The 22,774-nt window shown below is 38.1% G+C and overlaps 1 long non-coding RNA gene across 1 annotated transcript in view; it reads right to left on the bottom strand.

Moving 5' to 3' along the window:
• Window positions 1-3,418: 3,418 nt before the first annotated feature.
• LOC118212182 overlaps window positions 3,419-22,774 on the bottom strand; it is a 36,025-nt gene continuing 16,669 nt past the window's right edge. The window contains exon 3 of the long non-coding RNA XR_004762182.1: window positions 3,419-3,547. This is a non-coding gene — a long non-coding RNA (uncharacterized LOC118212182). The remainder of the gene's footprint in view (window positions 3,548-22,774) is intronic.

The raw sequence follows: 22,774 nt of genomic DNA on the forward strand, positions 1-22,774 counted from the left end.
ATAGTAGTGTGATTGCCAAAGGCAACCACACTACTCATTGAAACAATGTAAATGCTTTATTAAATTATTTATGCAAGAAAAGTTTAAAGAAAAAACTGTTATCAATCATTCCACATTTCCCTCTTTTGCTTTGACAAACAGATATTTTAATTGTGGCAAATATTTCCCTTATTTTATTTTTTTGAAACTCAGTACCCAGTATTTCCCATTAGTTTTCAAGGACATTTCATTTCCTGTTCTAATGTAACATAATGCCTAGTGCTTCGCTGCAACACAACACGGACCATGTTTAATGTTTACATAAATACCAGAATAAAATGGATATGTATTTGCAAACTATTTTACTATTTTAAGAGTTTTGCGATGTTTATTACTGTCATTAATTTTTTCAGGCAGTAAACCAGCAGCAGAAGCTGCATCATTAATGCTAACCCCCACCGCAGTTAAAGCTCACTTTCACTGCTATCTGTCTGCACATTCCTGGGCTCGGCAGAGGTCAGGACTGTAAGCCCAGCGCTAACGCTGAGGCGGTCCTGTGCACCCAAAAGGTGACCGGCTTCAGCGTTACATAACCATCATCCAAATAGACCCTGAGTGACAAGCACAAGGAAGCCCTCCACCTCTCCCCAGAGACAGACCAATCCACTCATCATGGAGTTGCTTACTCTGTCTGCACCGGGACATGCCTAATGACTGGAAGATTAAAGGGCATTATCTCCATTGAAATAAGAAGAAAATAGCATTACTGGCTCATGCTTGACCTTTGGTGACCCATCCATTACCAAGGTCATACGATGCTGGCATGCGCTATTTTAGGGGTTGTTTAGAAAATTGCGGCCATGTGAATTTTAGTTTGAGCATTATGCCAGAAAAAAGACAAAGTGAAGTATTAATGTATGATCTGCAGCTTATATAATTGTTTTAAAAGATGTGACTATTTCATTTTAAAATCATGTATATAATGTTTACATTTTCAAGGGCTATGATTGACTGATATTTAAAATCCTTAAAACCTACAGTTGGGAAGAGCAGGAGCATCGACCAGCTTTCATTATTCTTTTGACTTGAACCACGCACAGACCAGCTGTGACAGTGAGGACATGAACTCTTGACCCCCGGTGATCACATATGGGATGGTATCCCACGAAAATTGGGTTCTCGACAGATTTGTTATCCTCTTAAGAAAGCGCTAGGAGTATTTTCTGGTCACAGAGGTCTCTCACAGGGGGTAGTGGTAGCTTCACCCTTGAAGTGCCCTTTGTAGCTACCTGCACTGTCTCATTCTGAATAGAATAATCAGGTCTGAATAGAATAAAACATTTTTTAAATGATATCAGTGCCCCTCTAAATGTTATCAAGCTAATAATTCAGTGCAATGCTTTTGTCACTGTTAAGTAACAAGCCAAGCAACAATTCTTGGGATCTTGGTGTTATAGCTGACATTCAGTATTTACTTTTTTTCAATTTAATTAATTTAATATTTTGCAAGGAACTCCACTATGTCAAAACACAATAAAATATATTCAGCTGTGTTTAAACCGCAGATAGCTGGTCTACATTGAAACAAAGGCTGAGAAGTCATATATAAGGATAACTAGACGCAAGCTCAGTGAGAACAAAGCAGTGTCACGGGTTCAGAAATGACATTTTGAATTGCACCTCATCACACAACTTGTGTAAGGAACCATCTGCGGCCACAAGGCTTGTCCCAAGGTTAATTCCTCAGGAGGAAAAACAAAGACACCGATACATCCTCTCCCATAACTGGTTACATTTTTCCAATCCCTTATTCAGTCCACTGATTGCCCCAGCCTGCAGCGCACCTCAATTTGTTCATATACAAACGGTGCGGATTCTGACGGATAATCTATCATCTGGTAGATAATCAGGTGTATTTTGGAGTCATTATTTTCACACGCAGACAGGGTGGATTCTGAGGGAAGGGGGGCCTTCTCCCTTCATGCGAAAGGGCTCTCCGCTCTGCCCCGAGCAGGAGTCCCTCATCAGTATGCAGAGGGTGTGTGCCACTGCAGTCTATGTCAGCATGCTCTCGATGGGCAGGGTGACACGGTCTTACGGTGCTCTGCTTGTCGCTCTTCCTCCCTGCAGTCAGAGACGTGAGCTACGAGCACGTATTCCCTCTGAGGCTACAAAGCATAATATACGACAGAGCACATAAAACAAAGGTTGAACATAAAAAGCAGGAACCAACAGGGAAAGGTGATATGCAGCCCGTAAGTATTTGGACAGCGACACAATTTTTGTTGTTTTTTTCCTCTGCACTCCAGCACATTTTGATTTGAAATGAAACAATGAACATGAGGCTTAAGTACTGACAGACTGTCAGCTTTAATTTGAGGTTGTTTACATCCATATTGGGTGATCCGTGTAGGAACTACAGTCTGTTTTATATATAAACCGTTCCACCATTTTGGGGATCACAGTGCAAATGTAATGCTGCAACATCGTGTTTTTGAATGTGTGAGCTGGGCTGGATACATGTATGCCTGAAGCCTCTCTCTGCTCTGTCTGAAAGGACACACAAACCTCCTCACACATTCACATGATTATAGTAGCCTTAGAGCCGTGGTGACCATTTGACCTGGCCCTTTATTACTTAATTAGCTCCACTGATTGGATGAGAACACAAATCCCTTGTTACAGGTGTCACTGCACTGCAGAGAGAATGGCATTTTTCAAACACACTCCGGGTGCCAAAAAAACAGACTGTATAATATCCACACAGTATTTAGAAAAATTCACCCAAGCAAGGAGGCACACCTCTTATCCAACTAGTCTGAGATGCAAAGTTATATCCTTCCCAATGGCACAGCACACCTGATGGATGCATCTATCTTACTTTCTGTTTATATCACTAGGAGGAAATACGTCTAGGAAGATTTTGCACTGTTCTGTCAATAAAGAAGGTAGGTCCAAATGAATGTCAATTACCAAGTTATTTACATAGAATGACTAGTACTGGAAGAGGGCGGTAGAGTCACCTGACACACCAGCTTTCTCACAGGATGCACTAGGAGACCACACTCTGATTTTCTTGAGATAATGGAGCCTGCTCAAGCAGATAAGCCAATCAGGATTAGCACTGGGAGCTCCTACAGACCTACAGGGAAGAGTGAGTTTTCAGATCAGGAAGGTAGAGAATTTTTGCCAGGAGAAGGAATGCCTGCTGGGTGCTCAGAAGCCGACATTTCACACAATAGTGCTGCACGGCGGACATTTTCTTCATAGTAAATTTCAAGTAACGGTGCCTTGAAGATGCCTTTAGAGCTCTAAAGTAAATGGACATACATGTGGCTACATTTTTTTTTTTCTTGGGCAGGATGCCATGTCTTTCTCTGGGCACCCGGCTTTCTGAAAACACTTAACCTCTGTGAAGAGTGACGCCTTCTGCTGACAGGGTGTATTGAAGGTCAGAGCCAGCTCACTACCCGCCCACACACTGCAGTGACGTGCTTTCCTTCAGCTTGACTCCTGTCTGCATCTCTGCTCTCATCATGTCCCTGGCTTGTAGCTGCACATCAGGCGCCTGGGAAAGAAAAAGGCCACACAAATGCAGAGTTGATATGTGCCGCACCAAATTATTGCATCATACATTTTTCCAGTGTATATACAATATATACAATAATTTTGAACCTTTCACATATAGACAAGCGCAGCTATAATTTGGCGTACCTGAAATACAACTAACCTGACAAATCCAAAAGCACTGGTGCCACTGACTCTATATCCTATTTATTGTCAGATTGCAATTTTTGGTTAATGTATTTTGGTATATCTTCAGCACAGCTATGTACAAAGAGTAAAGGGGATAAGTATGCACTGCCTGAATGTGGATGACTGAAATAATCAGATTATCATAGGACACAAATATCATTCTGATACTTTCAAAATAAATGCCCATTCAACAGAAAAGCAATGTGTGCAATAGTATGAACATGTCAGCTTTTAACATCCCTTCTAGTCAAAATCACCCTGATAACTGATTAGATATTAAGTTCTGTGTTATACTGTAATGCACTTCTAAAACTGCAAAACACATAGTCAAATCTGTAGGTGAGCATTTTAGCTTTGAGAATACTGAGCCTGTTGTTGACAACAGAGGTGAAAGGTGGGCTAAAGCACGGGCTTTGTGACATCAGAAAGCATTTGCATTTAAATAAGTCAAGATTGGTGTGCTCACTGCTGTACCCTCCCAGTATTATAATATGCCAATGGGAATGATGACTTTATCATTTTTACTGGCTACAAATCCCATGTAAAACACAAAACCAGAGGAAAACTTTTTTATTGTTATTACTGTAAGTATTCATTTGATTTCAAAATTAATTGAAGATATAAATTGATGGCTGGAAGCATTTATTCATTGGCAGAAGTAATTATATTTATACAATTCCAAATTTATTTTCCATTTATTCAGTCAGTTATGTGACTTGCCTCTACAATGTGTCTGTTTGGTATTCATGAGGGATGACTCATAAATACTGCGGGCCAGATATTATTGCCAGTGGGAAAAAACCAGCGGATCACAGGAGAGAAGAGCTTGAGCAGAATCGGCCAATGGTCTGTAATCCTCAGAGATCTCTCAATGTCAACACCCAGCCAAAAACCATTCAGCAACCTGGACATACTTCTCACTTTAAACGAAACTTGCTACATGCGCAACATTAAAGCTTTGATGTCAATGTCCATCTTCATCTTATCCAGAGTATACTGTAACAGCCTCAGATCATATACGCCCGATAGACAAAAAATGAGTATCATTTTGCCAGTGGTGCTTCTGTTGATATCTTCTGTAAACAGCTAAATAAATCTTCTACACTTACAAGGTTCTTTGTCTCATTTGTGATTAGTGAACTCCTGTAGGTGTTGAAACAAACTCAGAGTGAAGTTAGTGTTGGTCTCCAACAGTATATTGTTATCAGTTGTGAATGTTACTTTATTAATTTCTGCCCTATGATTGTAGGAAACCCTTGATACGGTCATACATAGTACCATACACTTTTATGGAAATGAATAGTGCCTGCAAGTGAAGCGCGAGTACTGTCTTTGTATTGCCTTTAAATTGACTTGCATTACCTTTTCACTGTGTTTATTTATGTGTATACAGTACCTGCCAATCACTCCTCTAGGGAAGGCATATAAATAGCAATCACGTCCCTGAGGGTGAGATCTTGCATTTCAGTCTTGCTGAGCTTCTTAATCACTCCTATAGAGTAATATATGCATGAATCATACAGCACAAACACTCAAAATAAGGGTCTCATATACAAAAAAATGAGCAGTGACATAATTAGATATTTTCTCATTCTATGACAGAACCATTCAGTGAGAGAAGATTTTATATTGTATCAATTATTTATATACTATCAATTGGAGAGGATAGGGAAGTTAACCGGTACCGTTTTTACTGATTTCGCTAAATGCGGTTTGTGCTTTGGATTCTATTTGATGATAGATTCCTCCCAGACTGGCAAGCATCAAATGAAACTGTAATGTAAGCAGATGCAACCACACTGAGCAGGACGTGCCTGTACTGCGTTTTGCAAATGTAATGTCACAGTCACACCTAAGAAAGCAGAAAAGCAGTTGGGTTCAGCACTGCAGTCAGCCAGTTATGATTGATTTTCCCATTGATGTGCATTGCACTAAAATTTCATGTACTAGTGAAACAAATTCGTCAAATACTTCTCACAGCCTCCATAAATCAAGATTTTTATGTATTTATTTTGTTGATTGTGTTCTTAGATTCTCAGTGATTCCTCTGGCTAGTATAATGGCATGGCAATTGAAATGAAGAACAGTTGCAATCCATAGGTAGAAGGCTGAAAATATTGCTTAAATACAATCACAAAATAAAACTGTTAATATGCAGAATTCTTTTCTTCTTCTGCTGCTGTTGTGTGCTATGATATTGTATGCTGTGTTATGACTGATTACAGTATTATTATTCCCAGGAAATACTATTCTTAAGCATAATAATAATCTGGGGTATAAAGTATTCCTCTCAATTCTTGTTTTGTTTTCTTATGCACTAAAGCAGGAAACAAAAAATGAAATCCAGCTTAGAATGATCATCGCACAGCAAATCAGTCTTGTTTTTAAAAATGATATTTTGACTATAATGAATGGAAGGCAATTTTAATGAAGGCAGTAATCTGGACAGCTTAATTTATGTAATCGGCTCTTATTTATGTCTGCTCTGACAGGGTAATCCCTGATTAACAAAAGAATTTATTAAAAATATTTAAAGGAAAATAAGAGTAGTATTTAGCAAAACCCTCTCAGGTAGGATATAAGTAGGCCAAAACAAAACACCGAAAAAACAATCAGATATCCAAGCAACAGTAGGTTGTTTCATTATACTATAATTTAAAGGATCACTCTGGGTAATTAATAGCGTTCTCATTTTATTTTTCAATCAGGGAAATGTGAAAATTAAAGTTGCCAGCACATCAACAATTTACAGTAATGAACTACAAATTCTGTACAATTGGCAATGTACAATGATGAACAATATACTCCATGACTTTTGATAATAATGGTTTTCAATGACAATAAAAAATACTAATGAACAACATAAAGGATTTCTGTGCATTACCGTTTCCTGTTTGAACTGTATGTCAGGCCGTATCACTTTATTACAGCTCGCAGGACTAATGATGTTGTCTACATTGAAGGACAGAAAATTGCATATCTGTTTACCCTTGCTGCTTCATTGTCACAAGAAGCCGTCCCTAAGTGCAACAGCCACACAGCCTCTCACAGTAATAAGCTCCTAACATCTCCAGTTTAACTTTGGCAGGAAACTTTCAAGTACATGGAAATTAAAGCAACCTTTTGTGACAATCAATAAAAGAGCCTTTTGCTGTTATTTCTCCCCTGATGATGATGGCCATAGGGAATCCCATTATTTACTTGGCTGTAAAGTGTCTGCTGGATGCTGGGCATTTTAAGAGGGGGGAGGAGGAGCAAATTGCAATACCACATCTGTTTTAGGTGGCAGGGACACCTTGAGGGGAGGGGTGGAGTTAGAACAATTCAAAGGGCCCTGACTGAAAGGGACCCTCAAATAATTTTGCTGTTATTGCGCAAAGATGGGGTGGCCGGGAGTGATGGGGCCCAATGAAAGATCTTTGCATGCAGCCCAAAATCCCTGGCAGCACCCCAGTGAGGCAGGATGTACTCAATTGAAGTTTGTAATAGTAAAAAAAAAAACCTTACCCTGAAATCATCCCAAACATTACAAGTATTTTTCTGATGTTTTTTTAACCAAACAAAAATACAGAATTGCCTATCAACATAAACAAATAATGTGCATGCATTATTTGTTATGTTAATGAAAATCTTGTATATTGTCTGTTATACCACACACCCAGCCTAAGGCTATTCTGTTCCATGATGTCCATGGTCGCTGGTATTTACAAAGCTAAATTTAATCATGAATATGAACATTTTACATGCAATAGCACACTGTAAGCCTTTAAATTAAAATAAATTGTAAATTTCCATGTACAAATATGCAAGAACTTCATGGACCAGAACACTGAAAGGTGAGATCAAAAATCAAAGCATACTCCCCCAGCAGTTATTTGTAGTCCAAAGGGAAAACACATAACACTTTGATATCAACAAGCACACGTCCTAGACTTGCAGCTGTTTAAAAAGACAAGGGACATGTTAAAAATTGAGGTTACATGAGTGTCAGCTTGCTAAACTCTTCTGCAGAAAATCCAATTACAACTGATCAGAAAATCTGTGCAGGGTTTTTCAAAAGCAGTAGGACATTCATTTGCCCAATTTACATAAAAAATATGATAGCAAGAGCAGGAACAAACCCCTACTACTTCAACAAAGTCTCTCCATCATTTGTACTGTTTTTACGTGGTAGCGCGTAAACGTGAAGCAATGAAATTCGGGCTTTAATATATTACACAGCTTATCTAGTAAGACATTTTATGTTATATTTGAGATTACATATAGTTTGCTGTAATTAGCAGTGTTGTGCAAGTACACACTTCACAAGAGCAAGCTCAAAGTTCAGTTCAGTTCACACAGATTAAAATGAACTAGTTCATGTTCATAGTTCACAATTTTGAATTTTTAACTAAGTTCAAAATGAACTAGTTAATTTTGTCCGTTTTTTAAATTCTATTCCAATCTTTTTCAGAAGAACCTTCTCCTACCCATCCACCTCAAGCCCACAATAATTGCCACAAACCACTTCCCAAACTAAATGAATTACTAAAGTGAATACTACTATAATCAAGATTAATTTTAAAATCCAAGAAAAAACAATGTGAGTATATGTTTTACCACTTAAACAATTAGGGTTAGGGTTAGGGTTAGGGTTGGAGATAGGGTTAGGGTTAGGGTTAAGGTTGGAGGTAGGGTTCGGGTTGGAGCCAGGGATAGGGTTAGGGATTTTTTTAAATCATTTTTTTTTTATTTTCAGCCACTCAGATATGGACTTGTTTTTGTGTTTTGGATCATTGTCTTGCTGCATAACCCAGTTATGCTTCAGCTACGGCTCACGGACAGATCTCCTTAAGAATTTTCTGGTACTGAGCAGGATTCATGGTTCCTTTGATAATGGCGTCCAGGTCCCCAGGCAGCAAAGCATCCTCACATCATCACAGTGCCACCACCATGTTTGACTGTTGGTATGATGTTCTTACTTTGAAATACTCTATTTTCTTCATTGCAGACACACTGGGACCTGTGTTGTCCATAGAGTTCCACTTTAGACTCATCTGCATATACATTATCGCAAAAGGCTTGGGGATCATCCAGGTGCTTTTCTGTAAATGTGAGATGAGCACTGATGTTTTTCTTGGTTACCATTGGTTTCTGCCATGCAACTAACCCATAAATCCCATTTTTTTATCCAGTCTCTTTCTTATTATGGAGTCATGAACACTAACCTAAGCAAGGGAAAGAGAGGCTAGCAGTTCTTCGAATGTTCTTCTGGGATCTTTTGTATTAACAGCGAAAGCCAACAGACCCTGTGGCTCTCCATGATCAGGAGTGAGGACAACTGGCTCAAAGACATGCTTTTGTACCATTTAAACTTCCATTCGTGTTCTTTTGCCCTGACTCTACCCATATTAGGTCAACCAGTTGTTTTAGAAATGTCTCAATTAGAAACTGTACAATTATTCACTTGACTGTGCCATTGGAGTGCCTATGGAGACCCCTGGAGGATAACCATTGAAATACAAGGCCCTGCAGGTCACATGATGGAGACAAACTGGTGGGCCTAGCTATAGCACATAGCTTGCTTACTTTTGGTTTTCTACTAGCAAGATAAGTTATAAGCCATGTATTACCAAAAACAGTTAGTTAATGCATGTAGGTAAGTACGGTTTTTGTGGAAATAACTGCCTATAGGTATGAACTGGGGTGAGAAAGCCAAACAGCTGAAAGCCTTATACTGCATTACCACCTCAGATGTGTATATATTATAAGAACCACACAGCATGTCATGGTTTATTCCTTACACATATCTCAAGGTTAGCACATATCACTATCATGGTTGAAAATTCAAATTGAGCTAGTTCATTTTAATCAACCTTGAAAATTGCAAAACAAAACGCTAAAAATCTGCATACATATAAAGAAATTCTAGACAACAGTACCATCCCTGGATTCATTGATTGCCGGGTACACAAGGGTATCTATGTCTGCTATTGGACAGAAGGATGGAATGAGAAAGTGAGAGCTGGGACATCATTACTTTGAGGATCTAGGTAGTCAGAACAATAATTGCTGGTCTGTTTTGGCAGGTCAGCATGGGGATTTAAAGTCATATGGTGTGGCACTGGGCTAATGAGTCAAGACAAGGTATGGCTGGTGATGGTCAATCAAAGGGAGGTATGGGCATATATCGGGGCATGTCAAGATCCCCGAAAACAGATTTATAGGAAAACCTTTGCATCAGAATATGTACCTATGTGAGACCTGTTTAACAGTGTTATGACAGCTTAATAGGGCTCCTGAGGGACTGGAAAATAACAATATAATGAGGACTGAACCTGGCAGTACACCCGTAAAGCAGAAATGGAACAACTTCTGGAGTCCTTGGTAAAAAGCAATGTTAAAGGTTAACCAACCACCCTTATTGTTTTGCACTAGTGAGTCAAAGTGCTGTGATGGTTATCAGGAGACAAGTATGAAGGGGTAACTGAAAATTAATGCCATCTTTTCCTCAACAAAGCAGTTGAAGAAAGGCCTCCTTTAAAAGCGGATGGAAATCTGGGCAGTAGTCCTGGGTCAATAAGTGACTAAGCGTGTTTTTCAGGGGATGGACAACAAGGCTGTTTGAAGGCAAAGGGAAAGAAACTGGCGGTGAGAGACCTAGTTTATAGGGGAGAAGATCAAGGAGAATATGTCAGGGTTTATCATTCAGAGCTTAGATGGAATACACACTGTTGCCATGTTATGTACTCCTGTAATTGGAGGAAAGCGTGACCAGTGTCTGAGAGAAGAAAAAAGGGTATAGGAGGAAGGTCATCCAGGGGAGAGTGAGTGAGTGAGTGTGTGTGTGTGTGTGTCTATGTGTGCATGTGTCTGTATGTGTGTGTATCTGCGTGTGCCTGTGTGTGTCTGTGTGTATGTGCGTGTGTGTGTGTGTGTGTGTGTGTGCATGCGTGTGTCTATCAAATGAAATGTACTTCCCCTACAAAGCCTCTGACAGACAATGGAAATCATATTGTTGCTGACCGCTGCCCTAAGCTGGGCTGGAGGTGACATTTAATGCTATTTTCCCAGAACACTGAGGAGAAAAAAGTGCAGAAGCCCTGAATGTCAAGAGCAGAGAGTGAGAGACAAAGTGTGCAATCGTTCGATGGGAAAGGGATGGTAAAGGTGGAGAGGTAGGCACACAGGGTGATCAACAACAGGCTGTCCTGGGCTGTCCAAGTGAGGTTGGTGTGAAGTTATCCTAAAATAAATTAAATATTCAACTTACACTGATGGATCATTTTTCTTTTTCATTCCATATACTCAAGCAAGATTGCTTAAAGCACCATTGTTTGAGATATATATTTTGAACAAAAATTGCTCATACTAAAATGTGTGAATAATTATATGGGATGCGAATTTGGTAGTTGAATTTGGTCCTAGAGACATTTACTGTTGCTAAATCAAAAATCTACAACCAGTTGTTGGAATGGATATGGCCCTCCTTGCCCACCTCTTCCTTAGAACATGGTCTTGCAGATGCACTGTACACTTTCTGGAATGCTTCTTTGCCAATTTGACATAGCCCAGACTGCACTAGTATATTCATTAAATAAACCACAACATGGCTGTGTACATGAAATGCTTCGAACAACACCACCCTTGCTCCATTAAATCATGTCACTGCCAGGCTTAATACATAACAAGTATTTAATTTAGGAAATAATGGGGTACGTTTAACTCTGCAGAATAAATATTTAATCCTTTCGGAATATACTTTTCTATTAAACTGACAGACAGATATAGAAAGTTAACATGAAAGTCAATTACTAACAAAGATTAATGGCTGTTCTGATTAAATTGCCAGAATGAAAGTCAATTTAACATGCCTGTGGACTGTTTTGTGTCACCTTTGTTGAGGTGTTCTTTACTCCCTGGGGAAAATCAAATTGTACTGAGAGTCATGATATCACTAACTCAGAGTAACATACCATGAGCAAGAACAAGCCCAGCCACTGCGTTCTAAAGAAAATTGCTATATCATAAGATATAAAACAATATACTGATTTGAATAGACAGCATTTACAGTATGTAAGACAAGGAGGTGCACTGCTTTGTTTCACATTTGTTTCATTCTTTAACCTTGTAAATTGTTCTTTTATTTTGTGGAGTGGCAGTACCTAACCATCTATGCACGTTGGAAATCCATAGGCGACATGAATGAAAGTCATTTTTTATCATGGAGAGAATACAGCAAACCAAATTCACAGTCATTTTTCATCCCAAAAACATGCAAACAGGGAGAAACCTTGATAGAATGTCCATTGTTTACTAAGCAATTCTCTGGAGGAATTATCATTGTTGTCCATTTTGCTGTTGCATGCACAGTGACAGTATTGGGTACAAAGAAATTTTATTGTCTCCAGTTTGTATAGATTCTCTGGAATGAAAGGAGCCCACCTACTGTATAAGCTTCTCTGATGAGTATTGGCCAAACAGTCCCTCAGTATAGCTAATGAAACCCACCGTGCGCCAGCAAAGGCTTGACCAGGACAGTAGAAGTTTGGCCCAGCGCGCAGCCAGCCAGTGGCGAGATATTATAGTGACCACTGAAAAGTACTTTAGCTAATGAAATTGTGTTTCTAATCTAGAATATAATTTATTTGTTAGGCTTGCATGAAATAATGCATATTAGTTGCATTAAACAAGTTTTTCAGTACGTACGTTGAAAATGTTATGCACCAGCTAGAAGTTCTTGATTCTTTATGCCTAAGAAGGTTGTCGTTTTACAACGAAAATATTTTTTGCAATACGTGAGTCTAAACTGAAGACCTGAAATTTGAAGGCCTTGGAAGAAATCACTCATTTGAGTGAATATTTCTGAGGATAGTGAAAACCCCATAGCAGAGGGCATGTACAATGAAGGACTTGATCCTATTTTATATCGATGAGCATGTAAGTGAATTCTCACAATATATTTATTATATTATCAGGGGCGTGGGAGTGAGTTTGACATTGAGGGGACACATTTGCTCCCCAGCACTTACCCCCGCTTCCCCCAAAATAAATATTATAGTTAGTGGATAAGTTCATTGATTCTGACTCTTGGAAAACAAGGGTTACAAAACTCCCAAGGGTTACAGAACAGATCATGATTACGCCTGTACTCAAAAGGGTTTAAGAATAGTAAACATTTTATTTTGGGTATGTCATTTTCAGATTTGCGTTTTAAAATGGGGGCAATACAGTAGGGGATTACGCACCTAAGCCGCCTATTATTTTCTTCTATTAGGAAACCCTGGAATTTCCTCATCTGTAATTCCTGTCAAACTAGTATTTACTGTTGCATTTTTTTTTTTTTTGGAACCAGGGCTCTCAAACAAGATAGCCATCATTGTTTTCTATGTATTGTTTATCCAGCTGTATATTTTGATACAAAGTAAATGCTATGTAAATAGTTGTGTAAGTCTCTCTGGATAAGAGCGTCTGCTAAATGCCTGTAATGTAATGTAATTCTATCAGGCTTGTCAGTAAAACCCACAACCCACCTAGCTAAAGCTGCACTGCCAATTCCAGCAGTCACACTTATAAATGTGCAATGTGCAGTTTTTATCAAATTAAATACTGTCTAAAAACTGAACAGATTTTAAAGCTTTCAAGCCTATGTACATAACTACACAAAACATAAACTTTAAGAGACAGACAAAACATTTTTTTCTGAAAGCTGATCCTGCTGGTGGGAGGTCTGTCAGGACAGATGCCTACAATAATCGACCATAAACACAAACGTGCCAAAGACAGACATGCCATTACCTTACATTACATGCTTAATTTACCATCTTATATAAGGCAACCTAAAATGCAAATATTAGCCATTACAATATTTTTTGAAGCAAGCAATAGCACCAGTTTACTGAAGTATGTGATCATTTGCTGTTCAGGGTTGCAATGTGACCTAGTTATATCTTGCTTGTCTAGATACATAAAAAGGAATATCATTCTGGTAACATTTCCACGTTATTTTTGCAGTCCTATTTTTAAACAAAAGAGCATCATTGCCTGATCAACTGATAAAGTTACTGTTCCATAATTATGCTATTCTGAGCTCTGGATTTAATGTAGTTGAATATGGAAATGGTGTCACAATATCTCTGGGGAAGCAAACAAAGAAGCTTTTAACAAATGTGAAATCAATGTAATTTCTTACACCTTTGATACCTGTATGAGAAATCAGAAAATAACAGGCTAGAAATGCAAGGGCAGATATGAAAGAACTCTTTGTGTAGAAGAACAAAGCCACCTCTCCATATAGAATAGCTTCCTGTTTTTTCACATGTTCTGATACAATGTGAATTTCCACCATTTTGGACAACCCTCTGGAACTACAATGATTAATTCTTAGGCGATTTTATGCCAACACTTCGGAGTCAGACTGGCGTTTGGTAGAATCGTCAAGCAATGATATCTACGTTGCCTGTAAATGATACCATTGGCATTTTGAAATCGATGACTAATGTTTTTTCTGAAGTTGATTTGATTGTACAGTATAATTGACTGCATGATAAAACTATTTGGCTTCCCCCCCAAATGATGTAAACTAGTAACAAAATCATAAAACATGGATTAGACCATGAAGTGTAAAGTGGAAAAAATTATATATATCAAGGCTCGGCCATCATCACAGTTTTCTGATTTATCATGTTGTGAGAGTGTTATTTAATACCTTCTTGTTTTTTGCTAAGGATGTTTATTAAACAGCTACATCCATCACATTGTCCGGGCACATTTTGTGTCCTGGTTAAAAAGCAGTTTAATGAGATTGTCATTTTAAGCCATAAATCTGAGGCACTGACTGAAAAGTCTTCACAGACAGATTAAAAGTTCTGGCTTACTGACAGACATAATGTCTGTTCTTTCTTTCAGACAGAGCTCAGTGAAGTTTGAGAATGCACCCAGACTTGCATAGCACATTGTTTATTACTGGACAAAATTTGCTGGTCATATTTCAATTTGAACGCGACAGTGAAATTATCCCAAAAGCAGTGTGTGTGTTAAATCAAGGTGTATAAATGCACTTGTTAATAAACAATATCAATAATGTTATTATTTATTGAGATTAATAATGATTCATTATCATTTGTATTTCTTCTGTACATGCCTCTTGAAAATCAAATTTAGTACCTTAAATGGAAAATTCCCGACTGAGACATTGAACCCGACATTCATTTTTAAAACAATTTGCCATTTTTAGTGATCTTTATTATGGATTTTTTTTTACTTTTTTATTTTCACCCCGCTTGATATTCAACAGGTTAAATAACCTCATTGCCTCAGCCTGATCGCCTCTGATAAATGAAGCATAACAATTATGCAACAGTCAGCCTTGAACGTATCATTATCAACAATGGTAACAATGATCAATCAAAACATATTTAAATATAATTATCAAATATGGATACATTCAATAAAAATTCATTTTATTTAACAGTGTATGTTTTTGCATTTTTTAGCCCCATTAAAACACGTATATGTGTATGGTTTCTTATCAGAGCCAGAATACATTAACTCAATTAATTTCATGAATAGGATACAATGACTTTTCAAATTAATATTCAGTGGATAGTGATTAATATTCATGTATTATGTTAAACCATAAGAGAATATTGAGATTCAAATTAGTATCAGGTCTCGTATCAATAGAAAACACACAATCGCACACGCGCACACACACACATACACACACACACACACACACACTCTGATGGGCTTATTGAGGCATGGCTATGGATAGGACTGAAAATCCCTGGCAGCTGCAGTTGGCTGGAGATAAGCTCCCACCGCCACCCCCACAGCTAGCTGGGCATAGGCCATGGCCAGTATGACCTGAGGGTGAGCTTCCCCACTGTCCATCCCAGCAGTGAGTGGTGGGGCAGACTAACACAGACACCCTCCCATCAGTAGGACCAGCAGTGGTGCTGCTGTACCAAGAGGAGATGGAAACAGCGCTGAAAGTGGTGGAGAGCGGAGGACACAGTGGATTCTCTCTGCCTGAGCAAGCTCAAGGGCTTGTCTTTAAGCTGATCAAAGTCAGTAGACTAAATGTAGCGTGTTATTCATTGCAATCATATACCGCTAGATGGCTAGCGGCCTATTTGTAGCTGAGCATAATAGTGACTGCCATGTAATAAAGCGAGATACTGGAAAGATCCTCAGGTAGCTAAAGGAATACAGCACCTTGGAAAACATACCTTAGTTGTCACAGTGATCTTTATTTTCATGATACTGGTGAATTTATACAATGTCACATTAATAGCTGCAACAGCAATCCATAACTCACTTATCAGTTCTCAACAGAATGGGAAAAACTAATTTAAGTGGTTTGGAAGAGCAATTTGTCCCTAGAATATCAGTAAAAAGAGGAAAACAATCATGTTGGTCTGAAAAGAAATATCATCTTACATGAAAATACAAGCCATGTGTTAGTGAATTTGGTGTGCACCACATAATATATTCATTAGTAGATACGTTGAGAACCACTGAGATTACTTTACAAATTACTTTCATTTAAACTTTGACAGTTAGGACAACCAATTTTCCTTCTATTTCTCTTTCTGCATACAAACCAAGGATGTTATTTTCAAACAAGAAAGACTCTATCCTATTCTAGAGACACAGGGTAGAGGTCCTTATGTGTTGTATTTCTGATACAGTAATACAACCAGCTGGGTTAAAGCTATCTTTATTGGTGTTGAGTGCATAATTTTATATGTTTCTGAGGGGCTCTCATGACTTATGCATCTTCTGTACTTGCTACTGATAGATAGTTATTCTATATGACACAGAACATAAAATCCAGTATGCTTAAATTAGCAAAATAATGGGATTCCATTTGTTTCCCATGCTTAATTTAATTTTTATTTATCTATTAATTTTCATTTTAGCAATTATTTAATCTATCCTGTTCATAAGTTAACATAGGGGAAAAAAAACCTTGAAATGGATTTTTTAAAATCATTTAATTGTTTACATGATACAGTAACATCAAGTGCCATGTGTAATATAGGTACCTGTGTGGTGTTGTGCACAACAATAACCTGTTAAGAGATTTGAGTCAGAACACTTACCACAGCAAACCCAGATTTTTAAAAAGGATAATATATATCAACATTAAAATACACCACACAGGACATTAAATTGAGACATTCAATTTCAAACTTAATTTCAAATGAATGCACTACCAACATACCACCATGTTTCAATACAGCATGCAGAAGTACATGTGAGAAACTGAAAAATCAAAGGGTAGAACAGTAATGTAATTAAAAGCTTTTTTTTCTAAATGAAAATGAGCTCCATAGCTCCACTGAAATGCAGTGGAAATAACTGATCAAAGTGATCCAGTGGCCATCTCATTAAAGGAGCTGTCACATAGCCAGCATGCAATCAAAAGGGAGAACATCAAAGAACTTTGTTGCGTACATTATTTAATACCCAGGATCCTGACACTCAGAACCAAGCTTATTTAGAGATAAGCTGCATGCAAGTATTTAAATCTGACAGTTTTACAATGTGGCGTGATGTCATCATGATGTATGCTGCATTCTGGTGGACTAATCTTTCCATGTATTTATTTATGTCATAGGAGTACAGAACTTTAATAATGCCATTTATATAATACTAAGTAGGGTTGAGAAGTCAATGCATATTATTCTTTATATTAGAAAGACAAACCGTCTTGGCAGATCCTGTGACTGATGATTATAACTTACATTTATGTTTTTTTCAGATTTATTGAAAAAAGAAAAACTAACTGAATAAACACCATGCACAGATGTTTCCGTGAGCTATATCTGATAAAATGAGCCACATTCTATGTGTTTCCAGTCTGAAGTTTTTGTTGCCAAATCCATGAAAATCCATAACAGCTCTGCCAATTTAACAGTTCCCTTTCCTTCATGGATCTTGATTATTCACATTTAGCTTAGTTAATAAAAATATAAATAAAAAATATTTTAAAAAAAGCTTATGAAAGGCCAAAAGTAATTTTTCCAAACATCTGGCAGTTGGATTACAGTATGTTATTCAATCCAATCCAATCACAGGTGTTCCCTTTGGAATGTTGCCGATTCGTTGGCAAATTAATGAATACAACCAACTAGTCAGCAGGGGCTTTAATAACACTGCATGATATTATAAATATCCAAAAATGTTATTAATGCCAGCATCGGTGCGGAGCCAACTGCTCCACTCCAGGTGGAACCTCACCGGATCATTTATTGGCTAGTGACAGCACCCTGGGAACATGATTGGCTGCGTACCCATGGGAGCTTGAATAGGTTTTCATAGAAAGTAAAATATGGATTATGTTTCAACGCTTGCATTTTCTAGTATTTATACAGGACAGATAATAGTAAAACTGTATTTTGGACACCTGTATATCTGAGTAATCATTGGTCCAGTTGGCTTTTTTTAAAACTGTAGGCAGGGCAGGCTATTCAGTTTTCCCTTTTCCCTTTAATCTTTAAATCCCTCTCCACAGCCCTGTGTGCTCCCTCACATCACTTAAAATATACAAGAGGGATTAGCTGAAAAATAAAGAAATAAATAAAACAAAACACTATTTATATGGCAATCATTTTTCACACAGTGGCTTGCAGAGCACCGCAGACATGACATGTGCACCTGTATTAACGTAAGTATATGCAAATTAGTTTTGAATGCCACTAATCAGAAGCTCAATGCAGTGGACCATGATTGACAGCAGGCTTGGGTAATGATATCATTACAAACCCGAGAGATCAGGGATGCAGACTGACAGCCCCAGCCCCCAGCCCCCCCCCCCCCCTACTAAACGCAGCCCACATATCAGGTTCAACCCCAGTGTGTTTACATCCCACAGGGCATAGAGGCCGAGGTCCTGAAGAAATGGTGCTGGAAGGATGTGTGCCAGAATGCTCAGCGGGATGCAGATGGAGAAACAACCCAAGCACCATCACACCATTCAGCAGAGGGCCAAGCCAGGCACTGGGAGCTGCATTAAATCACCAGGTAAATACTGTTCAGGGGTTGCAAAGAACACTGTAATTATTGAGAGCGACTGATCCTATAAACTCCCTCTAAGGAGTTAATACTAATTCTCCATTCTAAGGAGTTAATGAGTTTTCATCTAGTCCAGACACAATGAAATAATATATTAACATGTATATTCACTGTGTCAGCAATTTGTTGAACTGCCTAAGTGTAATCTCTGTCCATTTTGGGGGCACTCTTTTCATCATTAAGTACTGTACTTCTAAGGACTGAATTGGACTTTGTACTGACATATTTTAATCTGAACTATGAAAAAACAAGGCTGATTAACTAAACCATTATTTGCAATGAATTTTGGTGGTGAGTTTTGCCATTATAAAAACTGCTTGAATTGAAAGGAAAGCTCCACGCTGAAGAAGGCTCTGCTGGAACAAAAATGTTTGTGCCAAAAAACATGCTGAAACTACTGGGCTTGGACAAACTTTCTTCAAATTACAGTACAAATCCAAGATGCGGACCATTGAAAAGATGACACTCTCAGACATGCTCATCCACAGCAGTGCACACACATTTTAAAATCCATGTTTCTCTGTTGCAGTAGAGAGGAGGTAGCGGAGTGACTTTTGAACAGCGTCTCTTCAACTTCTCATAGTCACATCACTTCAGCCAAGACAACCTCCTTTTAGGCAGACGTCCAATGCAGAGCAGTTCACCCTCACAAATCATCATGAAAATTCTCACCTTACCTTTTCTCATAATGATTTTGCAGTGTCCTCTGAGCTGTTCCAAACAGCTTTACTCTCAGCAGTAGTGAAACCATCTACCGCTACACTTTTGTATCTTGCAGGGTACAAAAAATAAACTAAAAAAACGTTCAATCTTAAAACATTCCATTTCAAACAGGCTCCATGCTATACACAGCTCTACCAATATCAAACCCTTTCAAGGTCCCCACACATGCACAACACAATGAGGGAACAAGGTGCGTGCTCTGAAAAATGTCCTGAACTCACAGAAATGGTCCCTACAATAGGTTTTTATGTTAGCACAAGATTTGTTCTAATACAGATCAGCAGAGATTAAACAAAAGCAATTTACCTAGTAAGACACTGGATACACACAAGGGAGAGGTGAGGGAGAATAGCATAATTAAAATCTGACAAGTTTCTGCTTATCTTACACATCAAGTCTGTCCATGTTTATATTGGAATCTGAACAGAATATCAACCATGGATTTGGACTTTTTGGAAGAAACAGTAGCCAGTTCCCTGTACCCATTAAGCCCATGAATAGACATGAATACAGGCATGACATTTTCTCCAGCAAAAGACACCCGTGCAAATGTACACTGTGGCAATGGATATCTGCTGCAAATGTGTGCTTTCCACAATACCCTTCAGAGAGCCAGAGCATGAGTCACAACACAAACTCTGTGGCAGCCTGAGGGATGCTTGAGCTATTGCTGCTCATTAGTTTAACCATTGAAACACCTACACAGTATCATTATGTAGGAGAAAGAATGCAGTGTAGGAACTCCAGGAAACAGTATTTATTACACAGCAAATAGATGTGCTGTAAAACATTTCTCATGCTAAAGTTTCATTAAAAAAATAAAAATAAATCAAATATCAACAAAACTCTAAATTGAACTGTGGGAAAGTGTCGATATCAAAATACCTAAATGGTAACTCAATCTATAGAAAAGCACATTTAAAATAAAATGTTTAATTAAAATAGGCTGGACTTTCACAGTTTATTTGTCTTTCTGTTATTAAGTCTATTATCCCTGGAGGAGTATCTGCTGCCTATGTAACAGCTGATGGTGAACCAAATAAATCAATAAATCTCATTCTGAGTTAAGAGTTACATAGGTATTCCACAACTAATTACAATCCTCTGCTATACCTGCACATTACTGTAAATAAGTTACATAATTTTCACAGGTGGATATCAAACATGCTGTGTTGTTTATCATGTTTATCTTTGTTAAGTTTACTAAAGGGAATATTCCTCATTTTGATTCCTCCTTCAGCTCATAAAGCTTGAGATCAGCTGGGAAGAGAAATCTAAGTTGTTTCTTCTTATGTCGAGCACTGTCCACAGTCAGTCCATGCGACAAATAAAACCAACCACATAACAGCAAATAATCCAAAGTTTGTTAAACCGGGATTAAACTAATCCCAAGGGACTCAGGGCTTTGTTTTGGTTTCCATAACCATATTAATGATCATATTTATTTCCTCTCATGGAGTAGATCACAGCTGGCATTTTTTTTTTTACCATTATTGAATCTGTTCCGGGAATGAGCCCATGACATCTCTTCCACCGAATAAATAATACCACGCAATTATAAAATTTTTAGAAACTGAAGAAATATGCCCCTATAATCCTTCCCTTAATGGCTGCATACTACTTATTTTTGGTCATTGTCTAGACCCATTTCCCCCCTCTATAAACATTGTGATGGAAAAATTTGCAACCTGGTCTTGCATGTGCAATGCCTGGGGAGGCCCAGTATGTCTGTTTTGACTACCTGACATACAGGGACGCAGAGGAACACTTTTCATAAGGCATGAGTGGCGCAGGTATAAGGGTATTGTTTTCTGTTAACCAGTATGGAAGTATTCTTCATCTGTTCCTCTGGAGAATCACAGTAAATCACAAAACACAGCACATCCCCAGCTACACCATATAGGAATACACATTTCTAGATCAAATCCATCTGGCCAACTCCACTCCTGTTAGCTACGGAAAATGCTGCTTTCTGACTACAGAAACTCATATGATGGAGATCTCTGTACATTTCTGTAATGCAAGCCTAGTTTATAACAAGCGTGCAGTTCCCCACATCACTGAACTTTCTTTTGTCTATTAACTAAATTGCCTCCTGCCTTCAAAATACTTTATTTAGCTAGCTGATCAAGGGTGATATGAAAATGTCTGTATAAATTAGACAAAAGTTGCCAGACAAGCAAATCAGGACCGGATTTACTAAAGGATTGTGACTGATTTTCAAATCCAAAAGGAGTCACTGCGAGGTCACAGTATCAATGTCAGATTAACTAAACGGTCACAATGGGTCAAAATCACTTTTTAGAATCTGATTTGTGGGGATTACCTCACTCTGATTCTCCTTTTGATGCACAGTAAAGCCTGTTCTTGTATATGCATACCTGGGGTGAACATTTAAAAACAGGGCAGAGATTTTGTAAATTAGTTCAGTCAAGTGTTCCTCGTTTACTAAAGCATGCCTTAATTGCGACTCTCCTCTTTGTACATGAATATTAAGAACTTCTGAAAGCGGGTGGTAATTTGCTAAGCATTGACATGGCCTAGCTCATGTTCTATAAAAGGTATGCTAATAAGAATTTCCTTCCCAAACATGGCAGCAGTTAGAGCCAGGAGATGATGCAGAAAACAAAGGAAAAACGGAATAAGACCAGAGCGGGTCTTTCAAAGAAAATGACCTTCATTCATTAAAGTGAACAGCAATTAGTGAACATTTGTAATGTAATAGTTCACATGGTATTACTAGTTTTATACAGAGTATGTTACTTTCTTTAAGAATTAGGTTAAATGTGAAAGCATTGGGACAGAGACAAGGTTTGTTGTTTTGGCTCAAATTAAAGCTTACCGTCTACACTTCAATCTCCTATTAATCATTTTATTTCAAATCCAATGTGCTGGAGTACAGAGCCAAAACAAAACTTGTTATCTCTGCCCCAGTACTTCCACATTTAACTGCATGACACAGGCCTCCAATAAAAACTATAGCCAGTCATGAGAGAGTTGCACTGCTTATCAGGAAAAGACAGTGGGCTTGTAGAAAACAAAAGTGAAGAGGTCACACTACTATTCAGTTTTGGGTCTTGCCTCCTTTTTATACTAATCCGATTATGTATGAGCCTTTGTTCCAGTAGATATTCCTTTAAAAAGAGATGTGGAACAACTGCAGTTTGCTTGTTCTGTAACTGGTATTTGCAAATAATGCAGATGCAAACAGTTCTCAGAAACAAGATGTAATAGGTGCAAAACATGCACATAC

This window comes from Anguilla anguilla, chromosome 14, assembly GCF_013347855.1.
Source record: "Anguilla anguilla isolate fAngAng1 chromosome 14, fAngAng1.pri, whole genome shotgun sequence".
Lineage (NCBI taxonomy): Eukaryota > Metazoa > Chordata > Actinopteri > Anguilliformes > Anguillidae > Anguilla > Anguilla anguilla.